This window comes from Callithrix jacchus, chromosome 6 (genome assembly GCF_049354715.1).
Source record: "Callithrix jacchus isolate 240 chromosome 6, calJac240_pri, whole genome shotgun sequence".
Lineage (NCBI taxonomy): Eukaryota > Metazoa > Chordata > Mammalia > Primates > Cebidae > Callithrix > Callithrix jacchus.
In genome coordinates this window covers 61,149,146-61,165,635 of record NC_133507.1, presented here as the reverse complement: position 1 = coordinate 61,165,635, position 16,490 = coordinate 61,149,146, and positions in this window count along the sequence as shown.

Below are 16,490 nucleotides of genomic sequence, written 5' to 3'. Positions count from 1 at the left end.
GAATTGCCTGAACCCAGGAGGCGGAGGTTGCGGTGAGCCGAGATGGCACCATTGCACTCCAGCCTGGGTAACAAGAGTGAAACTCCATCTCAAAAAAAAAAAAAAAAAAAAGAGAGAGAGAGAGAAGTGCCAAGCAGAAGCCCTGGCTAGAAGTCACATCACTTCTGCCCCATTCTTTTGTTGAGTCAGTTTCAAAGTTCAGCCCAGATGTAAGGGAAAGGAATATAGACCCCATCTCTTGAAGGAATATCAACATCATTTCATGAGACTAGCATGTGGCATGAAATATGTATCAGCGCAGCTGTCTTTTGGGAAATATAAACTGCCACACACTTGTGTTTCATAGATAAAACACCAAAGGCTTAATGAGGATAAATAAATTTCTTGTGATTACACAACTGGTAAAAAGAAAAGCCAAGATAGAAATCTACTGGTTTCCAGAATCCATGCTTAAAAAAAAATCAGTGTTACAATATTCTTGTAACACTGATTACACCCCAAATTCTTTCCAGCTTTAAATTTTTAAATAAATCATAAATTTTAAATAATGGATTTCAATTTCTATATAAAAAGTATGCCACAGACTTCATAAACCTTAAGTTGGGGGTGGTAGTAGAAGATCACAATTATTTTAATGTCCAAATTGCAAGAGCTGAAGTCTCTAATAATTCAAGTTCTTGATCTTATTGTTTTCCCTAAAATATCTTTCATGCTGTTTCTATAGCTCCTAAAGAGATGTCTCTCATGTGCCTACAAACCTATCTGTCCTCCACAAGACAGATACCCTGACTTTGTTTCCTCTGCTAACGGTGGAACTTCTGAGAACATCAGTGACAAGGGAGCTGTTTCTTCTCGCTACAGGAGCAGCTGGGGGAGCCAGAGGAGAATTGGTTTTGCACAAAGGTAAGAACAAAGACCTACATACCAACTCTGAGCCACACTATGTCTTGTCACCTACACAGAGAAGTGGCATTGCCATTCTCAGAGAATGACAGGGTCCATGAAAGCTGATCCTTCCATTTCATTTCCACATCATTCTAATTTCCTTTCATTGATGCTAATTTAAAAAAGAAAAGCAAAATAATCCACCCCATCCTACCCTTATGTTATCTAGGAGAGGCCGTAATTCAGCCTGGATAGCCAAACTTACTTCTACAAGGGTTAAGAACATTTATGTTTTTCCTTTCCACCAAAAAACTGCAACTAAGTCTACAGGGAAACCTCAGTTCAATAATAGAAGCACTTATGTACCAAACATAACCTCTGACTTCTAGGGCTAAACATGAATCTTCTGTGACCTCATGTTGCTGCCCAAACAATGGGTGCACGTTTCCTTTTCATTTGGATGCCTCAAAGAACAGTGAGGTAGTTTCCCCAAAACAAAGGAGGAGTTAATTCTAAAACAAATTCTCTTTTTATACACTGCTCAAAGCTGTGAATAAAAGTTTGCCAAGGCTCCTCTTTACTTTAGCAAAATATCAAGGCCACAGCTTCAGAACCCTTTTTAAGAAGAAAAATTCTTGCTACAATATAGCTCAGATATGGGAGCCCAGCTGTGGGTGTGGGGGAGGTAGCAGAAGGCTCTACATTCCACAGCTGGCCTTTCCCTCATGGGATTAGGATAATACTAGTAATATTGGTAGTAATAACGAGGAGGAGGAGAAGGAGGAGGATAAAAGGGAGGAGAAGGTGCCAGAGGACAGAAGTAGCATGCATTGAATTCTTTCTAAGTGCTGAACACAGTGCTAAATACTTTGTCTAGTTGAAACAGCTAGATGAGGTAGATGCCGTTAGGTATATGCAAAGATGCTGTTTTTTTTTTTTTTTTTTCAGATGAGGAAACTCACGTTTAAAGATGTTGAGAGTTGAGAGTTATCCAGGTCCACACAGCTGGTAAGAAGTGAAGCTGGGATTTGTGAATAGACCAAAGTATTTTTACTCCTGAACTCTTCCACTCTTCCATGGTCTATATCAATTGTATCTCACTTCAGATTAGCTGTTATTTTCCTAAGAAATCCAATTAGTCCAAACTTTATTAAACAGTCACTGTGTGTACAAATCCATGCTAGGTCCTGAGATGACAGAAATGGAATAAGATTCTGTCCCTGCCTGAGGAAGCCAGGGGTTCCATAGGAAAGACAACATGCATGGTAGGGAGGGCTCTTAGGGTCTTCTGGGTTCACTAAGTAGGGAGGGATTAGTTCTAACTCTGATGTGATCTAGGGAAAATGCCAGAATGTGGTTTTGCAATGGAGATTAGCTTATAAATACAATTTTGATATGTAGAAAAGAAAGAAAGGAAAAGACATTCTAAATGGGGGAATCATATGAAGAAAAAAGAAGACAAAAGGTCTGTTGAAATGCATGGCGCGGAGAGAGGAAGGTGGAATTGTCAGGAGATGGATAGAAAATTACCCAGTTTGGGCGAGAGCCTCAAAAGGTGGATCATGAAAGAGAGAAGGGAAACCAATTGTGGTGGGCCCTGCTTGTCCACAAAGGAGTTTGAATTCATCCTGTGGACAGGGAGAGCCATTCAGAGGCTTTTGTGCAGAGAAGTGGCAGAATTATCTGGGTTTTTTCAATAGCAGATAGTTCCTGTAACCCCTCTAATGGACAGGATTTTTGAATCCACCTTGTCTACTTCCAAGCTGGTTGGGGCACCCCAAAGGGAGGGCCAGACTCCTCTTCTACCACCAGGGCTCTATTTGTTTCCTTGAGTTGGATTTTTTGGCACTGCCTTCCATGTGGCTCTCATGTTACTTATATTCCAACGGTGGAGGAAAGGGCTGAGATTGGTGCTTAAATTCTCAAGCAGAGGCCAGATATTGACCACTGGCAGTCATTCCCAGGGAGGGCAAAGGTTTGCAAGAGGGGAGAATGTGGGTGGGAGAAGAGCAAATCCACTACAGTCCTGAAAGTGACCTGGGAGAGGGAAGAGGGGGAATGATTACTTCATGGTTATAGCTTTTCCTAGGCCTCTTCAATTACATTTGTTCATGTTTGTATTTTTAGCCTTTTAGCCTTACACAATTGAAATAATCTCTTTATGGGAAGTCTAAGACATGAACATTTTCCAAATGATTTGCTATTCCTTTTGATACTTTAGAGGTCTTCTTCATTGAGAAAAATTAAGTCCTTATTAAGTAGCCTTTGTGAGAATGGTCTGGAGTCCAGAAAAGCAATTGCTGCAATGACCATATAATCTCTTTACCTTGGCTAACCTTGTAAACCCTGAGCAGACACCTCAGTCTGCGCTGCCAGCTAGATTAGGATAGGTGGAATCAGAGAGTGTGAGAAAATGAAGCAGGCTCTCTGCCTCAGTAAAAATTTCTCTTTTCAAACTGACAACAGCTTATAAACTGTCTAATTCCATGTGAACTGCCATGCTTCCCCACAGGCACTGAGTAGCTCTGGTGCGCAGCTTGAAAGTTAGTCCACCAGTCAAAACAGCTATTGGCTGACTGCTGAATTAGTGAGGTATAGAAGACATAGAAAACCATATCCTCTGTGGAGAAATAGGAACGCTTTGACACTGTTGGTGGGAGTATAAATTAGTTCAACCATTGTGGAAGACAGTGTGGTGATTCCTCAAGGATCTGGAATCAGAAATGCCATTTGACCCAGCAATCTCATTGCTCGGTATATACCCATAGGATTATAAATAATTCTACTGTAAAGACACATGCACATGTATGTTTATTGCAGCACTGTTCAAAATAGCAAAGACTTGGAACCAACCCAAAAATGCCCATTGATGATAGACTGGATAAAGAAAATGTGGCACATATACACCATGGAATACTATCCAGCCATAAAAAGAATGAGTTCATGTCCTTTGCAGGGACATGGATGAAGCTGTAAACCATCATTCTCAGCAAACTAACACAAGCACAGAAAACCAAATACCGCATGTTCTCACTCATAGAACAATGAGAGTTGAACAATGAGAACACATGGACACAGGGAGGGGAATATCACACACCGTGGCCTGTTGGGGATTGGGGGGATAGGGGAGGGATAGCATTAGAAGAAATACCTAATGTAGATGACAGGGTGATGGGTGCAGTATACCTATGTAACAAACCTACACGTTCTGCACATGTATCCCAGAACTTAAAGTATAATAAAAATAAAATAAAATAAACATACCTTCACATCTAAGTAACAGATAATACCTACATGCAAACCCATGCAAACTGTTCACCACGTCTGTAGAATAAACTCTTTGACATTGTGGCCCAAGCAAAGTTAAAAGAAGAATGGAGTAACTGGAATGCAGCTATGGCTTCTGGACATTAGGAGGCAGGTCAGCCCAGGGGCCAGGATGGGGGGCTGCACAGGGATTTTGGCCTAGAGTTCCTAAGCTTACCATGTGCCTCAGATGTAGACTTTTGAACCAACAATATAGGTCAAAATAGGGTGAGTCCTAGAACTCCTGAGAGTCACTGACAGTTGTAGAGGGAGAAAAGATTTCTCATCAGCCTGAAAGGTATGTGCCAGTGTATACTACCCACTGTGCTCTAGAATTCATGTGTTTTAAATAGATTTCATAATTGTCTTATGATGACACAATTATATTGCATTGTGTTTGTGTGTGTTAATGTTAAGAAGTTTCTAAAATGGCCAATTTTGTAATTCTGTCGAGCCATTTTATCATTATTTATTTTAACATACTGGAAGCCTCAAAGAATTGAAGTGAGTATGTTACCAGTGGTGACAACCAGTGGCGCATACCAGGTGTGCGGCAACCTCTATTCTTGCCTCCTCAGAAGAAAGAATATGACTGAGGGGCGTAAGGCAGAAGGAGAGACCAAGGCAAGTTTTAGAGCAGGAGTGAAAGTTTATTAAAAAATTTAGAGCAGGAATGAAAGGAAGTAAAGCACATTTGGAAGAGGGCTAAGCCGGTGACTGGAGAGACTGCGTGTGTGGTTTAACTTCTGACTTGGGGTTTTATATGTTGCCATGCTTCTGGGGTCTTGCGTTCCTTTTCCTGTGATTTTTCCCTTGAGGTGGCGTGTCCGTGTGCAGTGGCAGGCTAGCACTTGGGAGCGGAGCATGCGCAGTGTTGGAGTTGTACACATGCTCACTTGGGTGTTCTTCCCCTACCAACCGAATGCCTCTAGGAGGTCATATACCAGTTAAACTCTACCATTTTGCCTCTTAATGAGCATGCTTAAGCTCTCTGGCCCAACTCCAGAGATCTTATTGGGAAGCTACTGATAACCAGTTTCAGGTTTTTTCTATCTGTTGGGAGACTTCCCTTTCCCTGGCACTGGCTGCAACCAATTATTTTAGAGAAACAGTGTAACAACCACCTGACCATCACCTGATGGTTGCCTGACATTCCTCGTAATGGTGTGGAGCCTTCTCTTGCCCTGCTCGTGCCTGAATAGGTACCTACTGTCACAAATGGAGCCTCACTTGATCTCCCTGCTCTCTGAAAATGGGGACGTTATGGAGCTTCCTCGACTTGTCTCCTTAGTCCCAGCCATAGAAGAAAACACCTCTAGGTTTGGAAAACTGGAGATTTTCCAAATATGTAATTTGGAGGTTTCCATATATGATATATATATATATATATATATATATATATAACATATTTTCCATAAAGAATATGTATGATGGAGGTTTCTATATATAATTCATTAACATAAATTACATGTGTCAGCATTTAAGCTTGCCCATTTTAGGTCCTGCTGACTGAGCTGTCCATCTTCTATAGCATTCTATAGCATTTTCTTTTCTTTTTTCAGTAATAAAATTTTATTAAATAAAATTAAATAGCAAATTAAATAATAAAATTTTAAAATATTTTATTAAATAGATGGTCTCACTGTGTTGTCCAGGCTGTAGTGCCATAGCCATTCAAAGGCACAATCCCAATGCTGATCAGCCCGTGTATTAGTCCATTCCTGCACTGCTATAAAGACACACCTCAGAGTAGGTAATTTGCACAGAAAAGAGGTTAACTGGCTCATGGTTCTGCAGGCTGTACAGGTTTCTGCTTCTGCTAGGGCCTCAGGAAACTTAAAATCATGGTGCAAGGCAAAGGGGAAGCAAGCACATCTTACATGGCAGGAACAGGAGGAAGACAGGGAGAGGTGCTACACAGTTTCAAACAACCAGATTTTATGAGAACTGTATCACAAGACAGCACTAGGGGGATGGTGCTAAACCATTAGAAACCGTCCCCATGATTCAATCACCTCCCACCAGGCCCTGCCTCCAATACTAGGAATTACAATTTGACATGAGATTTAGGTGGGAACTCAGAGCCAAACCATATCAGCACAGGCGTTTTGACCTGCTCTATTGCCAGCTTGGGCCATTTCACCTCTCCTTAGGCAACTTGGTGGTCCCCCTGTCCAGGGAGTTTACTACACTGGAAGCGAGCTTAGTGCAGATACCTGATCAGCACAGCACCTTACATCCCAGGGCTCCTAGGCTCAACTAATCCCCCTGCCTCAGCCTCCTGAGTAGCTGGGACTGCAGTTGCATACCACCAAGTCCAGCTTTGTAGCATTTTCTTGTTCTCAAAGTATTTAAGGGGTAGTCTATGAGCATTTGTTGAATCTACCAAAAATGAGAACCTGGAGATTCTGTGTGGATCTCCAAATGTTACTCCAAATGAGTAACATTGCAAGTGCTGTTAGCTAATCCTGCCATGTGCTCAACTTTGGCTATACTTTGACTAATTCTGGTAAACTCACCTAAGATGGCTAGTATTAGTGCAAAGTTTTGCCTGTGTATGTGTGACTTTGGGTCCACACACAGTTATTCTGATTAAATACTTGAGGTCCATGTTGCCTACACAGGATATCCAGCCACTGTCCTAGCTCAGCTTCCAGAGTAAATCTTTTTTGACAGGAAAAAGTTTGACATTAAAAGAACCCCAATAACCCTGCATTTCACTCATTTAACAATGATTTGCTGAACAGCCCCAGCTGCCAAGCGCTGCCCAAGGCATGGGGTAGAACAGTGACCAAGACAGGCTCTGCTGTCCCCAAGCCCACATGCTGCAGTGGGAGGACAAGAACAAACAAGTAAATAACTAAACTCACAAGAGGATTTCAGATGCCCATGAACCACATGAAGATACAGTGATTAGGTAGCAACTTTAGATTATATGGTCAGAATTCGCTACCAGAGGAAGTGATGTTTGAGCCCAGGACTTGTACCTACATTTAGAGGTGAACATTTAGAGCTTTTTATTGTGTCCCATAACTATACAGAGCTCCTGATGCAAGAATTCCAAAAGAAACAATAGTTACCTGGATAACGCTCAAGTGTCTTAAGAGAAATAGTCTCATACGTGCTTAGTTATCTCTGAGTCAAACCAATATCCTCTGAGGACGTTTGATTTTTACTTTTGGAGATAAGGCAGGCTGCTTGCTTGTGAGGAAGTGTCAGGGTTGGTTGGCTGCTCCTGCTGGTTGGAAATAAGTTAGAACTGCCTGGTGTTAATTACAACCTTTTCTATCCCTTCATTTTTACTGCAATAAAGATTTTCTTTTCTGGAAGGTTCTTTTATTTGAGATATGATGACATCAATGAAACCAATATTGCAAACCACCAGTGGAAATTTGTCTTACTTTTTTATTGTGACATCTAAAGTCCTTTTCTCTTTTTCCACCGCCCTGTAGTCAATGAGTAGAATAAATACTTTCAAAGTGGCTGTTGACTCAGTATCAATGTGTGGCCCACTGGTACTTAAAGATGCAGGGCATTTCCAGGCTTTCCATAAGGGAATAATTAAACCACTGCAGGTAACAAAGAATTAATTTTGAAGGATATTAAGCACCCTTAATTAGCACATTTGAGTGTCGTTTCTCCACAGGGAAAATATTCTCATGGCAACTTGCCATGTCAGAGTTTCTAAAACTTCTCCCTAAACTTCTAGCTGAAGCCAGTTTTACTATGCAAATGAAGACTGCAAAAGTCTTTTAAGCCAAATCATTCATAAGCATTTAAAAAGCTCCAGGGCCTCTGGATTTTGTTAATAATTCTGTGGCAACCACTGGGGAAGTCTTCTGAAAAATATATAGCTGGTAAATTCAGAGTGCCTAAACCTAATAACCCACATCTGGGCAGATTTTTGAAAGCTTGTTTTTTTCCCCCAAATCCTGATTATGCTGTATTTTAATTGCATTTTAAAGTTTAAGTGAAATTAGAGATCATAAAAATGCCAGACAAATATATACATCTCAGCCTAGACACATCCATCACATGGAGTTGATCGCTTACAACATCACATGCAATTAGGGCAGCACAACGTATCACAGTTTATGGGTCTCAGATTCAATTAAATGAGATCAATTAATTCTTTGGCATATTTACGATATGATTCTCCTAATAAAGCATCTATGCTACACTGAATTTAACAATGAAAGTGGGCTAATCTGTTTGGCTGTTACATAGTTTAATATATTTTTTTAACTTTAGGGGAAGACTTTAAAAATTATATGTGCTTTTCAAATATGACCATGTAGAGATTACTTTCATATATGTGAATAATTGCCAGTAATGATTATTTTAGACTTAGATATAAACATTTGCCTACGATGCACTTCTGAAGGCAGCATTAATGATGAACAATTACTGCAAGGGAAGGTTGCCTTTGAGGTTCTACTCTCTTGGATCCACATATGAGAATGAGCTTGAACTCTATCAACTGTTGAGGGAAAGGAAGAACATAGTCTTTTGATTTAGCATCATTGGTTCTTAGATTGTGCAGAGTGATTTCTGATGTTGAACTTCTCATGATTAAATATAGCACAGAAATGTTCAAAGTGCAAGGAGGGGAAGCTGGCAAGTAACAGGTACTGCCAATACAACTATATGGCCTGAACCCGTTAATTTTTTTTTTCCCACTGAGATCCTGAAGGCAGCTAGCAACATATTATGATATGACCTTTCGGATGCTTTAGAACTTGATGTAGGATGAAGAAGAAAGGGATTTATTTCTTTGGCTTTTTAAATTTCTCTAACTTTTGAGCATGCTTCTCTCTGAAAGTAACTGCCTCCTAATTTGTCCTTTCTCCATTTTTTCATTTTATTCCTTGTTTCCTCTGCCTTCTAACACAGGAGAAATATAGGACAGAAGATGGCCTAAAGTGTTAACACGTTGCCTAATGTTCAAACACTCTAGTTTGTGTTACTGGAGATTTTTGGGTAGTAGCAGAACAGGGTTAAGAGGCTAGGTCATGTGTGCAAAGCCAAGAAAGTGTGGTACCATGGAGATCTAGGCTTATAAGCAAACCTGCCACTAGGTAGAGACAGCAGGCAATAAAGGTTCTGGAATGCCAGGGTAAGCCTTTGGTATGATTATATAAGCAATCAGATTATATAAGCAATGAAGACACCTTAGAAATGGAGATACTTTTGCCTCAGCTATGTATCTTCTTATAGAATTTCGGTTGGACTATACAATGTAAAACAGCAGGCATTGTGTCTCTTTTGCTCAGTATTATATGTTTAACTCTTGGCATTGAGCTTCATAAATATTTGTTCAATGAATGAATGAATTCTGAGACTCCTCCCACAAATTAGCCATACGATTACTTGATTTCCTTTTTCTCTTTGATTATAAAAACCTTTGCATAACGGAAAAGTAGAACTTAGGCATTCTGGCTCATAAATCTGACTGCGTCCCCAAAAGCTCATGTGTTGGAAATTTGATTGCTGCTGTGGCAGTATTAAGAGATGGGACCTTTAAGAGATGAACAGGCCATGAGGGCTCTGCCCTCAATTGGATTAATGCTGTTATCTTGGGCATGGGTAATTTACTGCCAAAAGTGGGTTCCTGATTTTTATGTGCACTTGCTTGTCATATAATGCCTTTTGCCATGGAATGACCCTCACCAGATGCCAGCGCATGCTCTTGGATTTCCTAGCTTCCAGAACCATAAGTCAAATAAACTTCTTTTCTTGATAAATTACCCAGTCTGTGGTATTATGTTAGAGCAGCAGAAAAAGACACCTGCCCTCTAAATGCTAGTTACTTATATGTATATGCAGAGAATGCCATCACTGCTGATTATGTCTAGCAGGTGGTTACAGATATATAACTAAGGTGAATTTAATCTCTAACTGGGAAGCCCCCAGTCAGATCAACCTAGCTGATTCTCATTTTTCTTTGGTAGTCTTGCAACACATTTGGCCTGCTTAAAATTTTAATGGGATTCTAACACAACATTAGTAGGCTGAAGAAAGTTGCAAGGGGGAATATTAACATTTAAATAGATTTTGATTATTAGAGAGAAGTCAGAAAATCTAGCCAGTGATTTGGTTTAGCTAGGAATACTGGAGAAATTGATGGCTGTCAGTACTGGAAAAAATTTTCCCGAGGTAGAAACTGTCAAGATAAAGGGAAGAGAAAGATCTTCAACATCTGACATGGTTGTATGAAAGAATGTGAGGAAAGGAGGGAGCAACTTCCAGGAATAATGTGTACTCAATTCTTGTCTGGGTTATAGACCTTAACTCAGCCTAATTCCAATGCTGTGAGTTAAATACTCATTTCTTATCTTAAGATGGCAGGAGATGCTGTGTTTTCTGCACTGCTATGGGTGATCTGCATGTTGTGGGGATAAATCCGACTTATTTCTTGCCCAAACTAGTCCTCCCCACCTCCCACTCAATATTGTATAAATGAAAACCCAAGAGACCACATAGACCACAAAAGATGAGTGTAGATTTAAGACAGTTTTGCCAACCACAGCAAGGAGGTTTTACACTATTGAGAAACAACTGTACAAATAACATTTAGCAATATTTCCATATCATTCTCAGTGAAAACCAGGTTCCTTTAAAATCAGTGAATTGTGTTTGAGCACTTACCTTTAATATGCTCCTGTGTTTTAAGCAACGAATAACTTTTGTTTGCATGTATTTTGAAAACCTACAATAGTTGAGTGTGTACTGTGTACCAGGCATCATGCTTATTGCTATGATCAGACATAAAATACAGTTCTCACTAAATAAACAGAAGTATTCCTTTGCCTCATCCTAAAGGCCATTTGTAATCTGGAGTGCCAGCAATGTTTTGTTTATTGTCCCTTGGCAAATCTTCCTCACTTTCTATCTTTGATCATGCCTTCTTAAATCTTACTCATTCTTTAAAGTCTGATTCCATTTCTGCGTTTTCCTTGATACCTTCGAAACTGAATGCCTCCTTCCTCCTCTGAGCAGAAAGCTCTTGATGTCTGCAGTACCTGCATACTTGTCATATACTGTCAAGGGCCATCTTCAGTGGTGTTGGCATGTTTTGTTTTCTAGCTTTTCATGTGAGCAGATTCTGCTCCCCAAATAGCTTTTATGTTCTTTTTGTAGAACAAGTACTATATAAAGTTGTGTTATGCATCCCAGAGTGGAAATTCATCTAAACTTTGGCTGTTCTCCTGCATCTAAAAAGTGGAGATTGCTTACAATGTGAACTCAAATTAAGACCTGGGTGTGGACCTGAGAATGAGAGAAAAAGCTCAGCTTTGCTGATATTTCCCAGTTGCTTGGAAAAAAGGGTGTATTTTCAGGTGATGCTTTCTATTCAGTAAACAAACCATATTGATTCTGAACTTAGTGCAAACACCCAGTTGGCATAGTGCACTACGGCCCAGAACTTCTGGGCTCAGTCCTCTTGCCTCAGCCTCCTTCCCAAGTAGCTGGACCACAGGTGCATACCACTGCACAGCCAGAGTATGTGTCTTTAACAGTATCCTGAGCCCAGCTCAGGCCCTAAAGAAGTTAGTCACAGGAGGGGGATAGCACAACATACCTCCAAAGAAAGCTACTTTGTAACTGTACAAGAAAGACTTGTACACCTAATATGCAGTCTAGTTGGTGTCACCTCCCCTGAACACGTTTTTTTTGCTCACCTTTTCTCTTGCCTTGTCCCTTCTATTTACCTAGCAGCTACTTACTTCCTCACTGGGCTGCATGTTAGTCTGATGCATAAATTGTATTTTGTTTTCCTGGGGCAACAATTAGAAGTCTTTCTTGTACAGTTACAAAGTAGCTTTCTTTGGAGGTATGTTGTGCTATCCCCCTCCTGTGACTAACTTCTTTAGGGCCTGAGCTGGGCTCAGGATACTGTTAAAGACACATACTCTGGCTGTGCAGTGGTATGCACCTGTGGTCCAGCTACTTGGGAAGGAGGCTGAGGCAAGAGGACTGAGCCCAGAAGTTCTGGGCCGTAGTGCACTATGCCAACTGGGTGTTTGCACTAAGTTCAGAATCAATATGGTGACCTTCTGGGAGCAGGGAACTACCAGGTTGCCTAAGGAGGTGTGAACTGGCCCAGACTAGAAACTGAGCAGGTAAAAACTCCCACGCCAATCAGTAGTGGGACTGTACACCAGTCTGGGAAACATAGTGCAACCCCCATCTCCTAAAAAGAAAAAAAAAGACATCTACTCTTAGAATAATGTCTTGGACAGTGGGACTTTTGGGAACTGAAATAACAGCAACTCAACCCCAAAGCAGAATTAAGATATGAGTCTGTTTCATAGAATCTATGGATGAGAAGGCAGTGTCCCCTAGGTATTAAATGGAACCTGGAGCTCCAATGCCAACAGGACTCTCTGTGTGTCTTTTAACTCTACAGGTCTGTCTTATTTTTCTCTCTTGTTGTAGAGTATCTTATACTTTTTCTAGCTGTATAATGATACAAGGGGGCCAATAGCTTCTGAGTTTGAATCCTTGAATCTAAACATCCAGAGAAAGGCTGTCTTGACCTGACTTACAATACCTGAAAAAGGACTTTTATTGCCATCTTGGGACCATTGTCCATCTCTGGACCAATAAAATGTGATCATATTTGGAATGATATTTTACTCTATTATGCTTCTAGGGCAAACATTTAGATGCAGGGTGGTAGGAAGGGGCCATTGGCTGGAGGAGTTCTACTAGACAGATAAAGAGGAGGTGTTTGCTGCACTGTACATAGGTATAGAGGGGAATATTTTACAAGCACTTTCTCATATGTTATCTCATATGAGCCTCATAATAGTGACAGAGGCAAGACAGATACTGTTGATGCAGGAGGTTATTAACATGCTCTTAGAAACAAAGGAACTTATGCAAAATTCATAAAAAAATACTAAAGCCTCTTTCCACCGTCCAACAAAACTCACCTTTCAAAATGTTCCTGAAATCCCACCACCTTCTAAAACTTGATGAATGGAAGAACCACATTATCTTTTGGTCTCCTATGAGTTTAGCCTCTAAGTTTCAGGGAAGTGTAGTTTCAGGGAAGCAGGAATGAAGGAAAAGGACAGTGAGATGAGAAAGAGGAGAGGAAATATAAGGGGGTGAGTTACACAGTGGGTCACAACCTTGAAATAAAATGATGGGTTTGTATCAGGGGATATTTTCAGAGAGGCTGTTTGAAGCCATTGTGTATGTCTGAGGGGTGGGAAAGAAAGGAATAAAAATATACCCACTGTCTTCATTGCCCAAGATCAAAGTCAGATCCTAGGGCATTAACTCACCAACACTATTATACACGCTTGGGGACCTAGAAGGAGCTGCTAGAGACCACAGAAACCATGGGGTAGGAGACAAGGTACTATCAGGTCATACAGGAGGGAGTGACATGAGGAACTAGGGGGAGTCACAGAAGAATCTGGCTGCCCAGAAGGATAGGCTCACCATGACATGAATTTCGACCACAGAGGTGGTGAGAAGTCTTAACAAACCTCTATCTGTGGCAGTTGGTGCCAAGGCATGTTCCAGTGTTACTGAGCAGCTGGCCATGTGGTCTGGAGTGGTGATGGTGACTTCTACTACCGAATGAAGACTCACTTCAATGACACCTCCCTCACCCTAGAATTGACTAATCCCTTCTTTTTGCCCACACTATTCTTCACATGAGTCTAACATAGATATATAAACATTTAACACAATTATTCAGATTTTTTTCTTCGCCCTGAGAAGACTTTTTGGGGTTGGAGTAATGTTGATTCATTTATTCAATAGTTAATTGGTTATCTACTAGGTGTTGGGCAGTTTTTTAAGTGCTAGGCATAGAACAGTTGATAAACACAAATTTTTTAACTTTCTGAAGCTTACATTTAGTGCGTGTGTGTAGACAATTAATGAAGATATAAGTACAATATATCTTGTGTTGACGGTGGTAAGTGCCTTGGAGGAAAACAAAGCAGGAGGAGGAGTGGTGGTGGGGAGAGAGGGAGGAAAATTAACTAGGGCAGCCAGGGAAGGCTTCAGAGAGAAAGTGACATCAGGAAAGAGCAAACATGGATATTTGTATGACAGAGAAAAGCAAGCTCTAAGGCTCTAAAGCATGGCTGGTGTGTCCTGGGAAGGGCAGGGTGGCCAGTGTGGACTCAGGCAGAGTGAGGGAGAGGGAATAGTAAATGAGTCAGAGCTCATATGGAGTCAAATATCACAGGTCATTGGAATAATTTGGATTTCACTTGCGCTGGATGGGGAAGAAGCAGGGTTTTTGCCCCAGGAGTGATCTGACAAATTTGCATAGGATCACACTTGCTGAGAATAGACTGTAGAGGGGCAAAGGGTGAAACTGAAAGTTGGGAGGTTACTGGAGTAACATGGATGAGAGATGTTGGTTGTTTGGACCAAAAAGGTAGCAAAGGAGGTGGTGAAAGATGATGAGATTATGGTTTTAAAATGGTGCTGACATTTGGGATGGATTAGAACGGCAGTATGAGACAAAGAGAGAAGGGAAAAAAATGACTCCACATTTTTGGCTTGAGCCAAGACTATAGGAGGAAGAGGCTTTAAGGGGAAGATTAATAGTTTGGTCATGAGATGGCTTTTAGACATCTGAGTGGTGTTGTTAAATCAACAGTGGATTTAAGAGTCAGAAAGTCAGGAAAAAGTTCATGGCTAGAGATATAAATATGGGAGCTATTAACATGACATTGGAGGTCATACAGATGTCATTAAAAGCCACGAGACTAGATAAAATCACCAAATGAATACATTCAGACAGAAAGTGAAGAGGACAAAGACGGACTACGAGGCTGCTCCAAGTTAGAGGTTGGAAAAGTGAGGTATAATCAGGAAGGAGACTGAGAAGAGGTGGCCATGAGGGAGGAAGAAATCCAGAAGAGTGAGGTTTTTGGAAGTCAAGTCAACAATGTTTCAACACCCAGGACCTGACAACTGGGCCAGGTGCTACTGACAGAGGTGTTGTCAACTGCCATTAACTGAATGTGTCCGCTCAAAATTCATATGCTGAAATCCTAGTTCCCAATGTGATGGTATTCAGAGATAGAGTCTTTGGGAGGTGATTAGCTAACGAGGGTAGAACCTTCATGAATGGGATGAGTGCCCTTATAAGAAGATACAGGAGAGCTTGCTTCCTCTTTCTGTGCCCTCTGTCATGTGAGGATATACAAGAAAACAGCTGTTTTCAAACCAGGAAGAAGATCCTTGTCAGACACTGGATCTGCCTGCACGTTGATCTTGGACTTCCCTGCCTCCAGAGCCATGAGGAATAAATTCTGCTGTTTAAGCCGCCTAGTCTAAGCAGCCTGAACTAAGATAAGAACTAACCTTTGTGTTTAGCAGCATGAAGATCACAGGTGACCTTGAGCAGTTTCAATGCAGCAGAGGAGGCAAATGTCCCAATGGAAGTTCAAAAGAAAATGAGGGGAGAGAAATTGGAAGCACCAGTACAGACCATTCTTCAGTTTCACTTTCAAGAAACAGAGGGGAAAGAGGGGAAGGAAGAGTAAGAGAAACTGTGTGTGTGTGTGTGTGTGTGTGTGTATGAAGTTATATGCCCACTGGAAAGGTTCAGTATAGCTTACCCGCAGCTATACTGCCAGAAAAATGAAGAAAAATACCTCAGAACCAGGTATACATGGGCCATGAAACAAATTCACACAGGGCTCCTGTATTAATGGGGAAATGCATTGCGGGAGGGAAGGTGCCTGGGTTAGGCCTCACAGGCCTTATGCCTTGGAGGTTTCAGATTCAAAGGCAGAAATAAGGAGCCTGTCGAGTAGCAGAGTGGAGGCTCTCATAATCTGCGAGTTCAAAATGTGGCCCAGCAGCCTTTTCAGAGAGGTTGGTTGAGAAGGGTGGTTTTACAGAACGCTGCAATTGCTATCATCATCGTCATTATTGTCTTCAAGTACCAATTATTAAATTGCAATTAAGTGCCTAATTTTTGTACCACCTCATAAATCAACACAGGGGGGCTTGTTCCCTGGGGGAGCTTCTTTGATGAGAAGTAGTAGTATAAGGGGCCGGAAAGTCAAAGATTGGGGAAAGGCTGGCGTGGGGCAGAGGCAGACGGCTCTTGCCAAACCATCCTGCCTCAGTTCCTGATTTTTCAACCTGCCTCTCCAAGCGCGGGAGTGGAGGATCCTCTCCCTCCCACTTCCTCCTTTGCACTTTCCACCCCCTAGTTCTCCTTTTGTTGTCCTCTCGGGCAGGGCTGGTTCTGAAGCTCGGCTGCAGCCCGTACCTGCCGACCTACCGTCTCCGGGCGCCAGGGAAGA